At 34.3% G+C, this 1955-nt stretch overlaps 1 long non-coding RNA gene across 1 annotated transcript; it reads left to right on the top strand.

The window, feature by feature from the left end:
• On the top strand, window positions 1-1075 carry LOC134215521 (uncharacterized). The gene is made up of 3 exons (XR_009980202.1): window positions 1-603; window positions 671-782; window positions 940-1075. It is a non-coding gene; the product is annotated as an uncharacterized LOC134215521 (long non-coding RNA).
• The last annotated feature ends 880 nt before the right edge of the window (window positions 1076-1955 follow it).

Below are 1955 nucleotides of genomic sequence, written 5' to 3'. Positions count from 1 at the left end.
GTCCTGCAAGAAAAATGTGCTTCTTGTTTTTGTGAAGTGATATTTGATCATGCAAGTGGAATACATAAAATAGATTCAAAATCTAAGGAAGAATTAAGTGTGGAACTTGTTGTCCCAATTGAAAGTTTTAAAGGTATAAAGTTGCCTTCAAACGGTGATGTGCTTGGTCGGATGCGTTTTATAATGAAAAATCAACACTTGAGTATACAACCAGCTGCTAAAACTGTAGTAACTGAACTTCAAATTTTTTAGGAGAAATATAGAATTCCTCTAATACAACACTACAATGCTCTTGTTAAGCTCCTAAAATTATTTAACAAAATGCGAGCAATTATCAAAAAATATTCTCACGCGGGAGATAAACAGAAAGAGCAAGAGTCTAGTTTCATTAATAATTTGGATCGATTGTTTGACATTGCTCGACGAAATGCTTTCAATTTGATTGAAAACGATAAGGATAAACAGTTCCTTATTCTGCAAAGGAAAGTTGGAAGGCCTGGATCTGCCTTTGCGAGAGTTAAAAAAGGCAAAATCCAACAACGGAACCAGAGCCTTCCTTGGAATCTCAATCAGCTACTAGCGTTTTTACTATTGATGGAGGAGGTAAGAATATAATCAAATAAGATGGTTACTTCTACTATATGTCAATATTTTTATGTCTTGCTTCCAGATGAGAAACCCTCCACTAGTAGAGCATTTTCCGAGCGAAGTAAATAAAAAATAATGACTCCTATACTAGCTGCCACCCTAGACCGTATTGGACTAAGCGACCGAAATGCAATGTATGTTATTTCTGCGGTTTTAACAAGTGCTGGACTAAACTTAGGTAAGTTCTCCTTAACAGTACTTTTAATGTATTGTTCTTTCTCCTTGAGTTTAATTTTATTATATTGATGGTATCTTGTAACTAAAACAAAATCAACTTTATCTATTTTTCAGACGATTTTACCGTTAGGGTTAGCAGAGAAACAATCTCAAGGGCCCGTGCAGAATATCGCGAAGAGATTGCTCAACATATCCAAAGCAATTTTGATCTAAATGGACCACATTGTTGTACATTGGGATGAAAAGCTGCTTCAAGATCTCAGAGTAATATATTTGAGTATTTTTATAGCATTGAAATGTGTTATTCTGTGTTATGATTTTTGGATATCTTCTAATTAAGCATGATTTGAAGTAATCGATAGGTTTTTTTGTTATTTGAAATATCTTTCCTACAATTTTAGATTACATTTGGTAATATTTGTTTTTTTTAAAGAAGCTGTTTGTAACATATTTTTAACTTTTTTTTTGAAGAATTTATCTGATTTTTTTTTCTTTTCAGGTACTGACAAAGTACAAAAATTGCCAGTTTTGGTATCTTCTGGAGCAAATGTTCAACTGCTTGGAGTCCCAAAATTGTATTCTGGAACTGGTGAAAGACAGGCAAACGAAGTTTGCAAATTGATGAATGCATGGGAACTAAGCGATCGCATCTGTGCAATGGGATTTGATACAACAGCAGCAAATACAGGAATCAAAAAAGGCGCTTGTACCCTAATCGAGAAGCGGATTGGCAGTGATCTTTTATGGCTGGCGTGTAGGCATCATATTGCCGAAGTTTTGATGACAGCAGCTTGGGAAAAACTATTTCCTTCAAAAGGCCCTTCTTCAAGTATTTTTATAAAATTTAAATCGGCATGGCCTACTATGGATCAATCCTTTGATGAAAATATGGTAGACGAAAACATTATTGAAATCCTTGGTGATGAAACACAACATTTGATTGATTTTTTGAAAAACCAACTCAATATTCAACAGCAGCAGCGACAAGACTATAAAGAGTTACTAAATTTATCTTTAGCATTTCTTGGTGTGAAAAGAATTAAATTTTCGTCACCAGGAGCACATAGCAATGCCAGATGGATGGCGAAAGCAATATATTGTCTTAAAATATGGCTGTTTAGAGGCCAATT

The sequence above is a fragment of the Armigeres subalbatus genome, chromosome 2, assembly GCF_024139115.2.
Source record: "Armigeres subalbatus isolate Guangzhou_Male chromosome 2, GZ_Asu_2, whole genome shotgun sequence".
NCBI classification, from domain to species: Eukaryota; Metazoa; Arthropoda; class Insecta; order Diptera; family Culicidae; genus Armigeres; species Armigeres subalbatus.
Note: the sequence above shows the minus strand (reverse complement) of the source record. Positions and strands in the feature narration are given on the sequence as shown.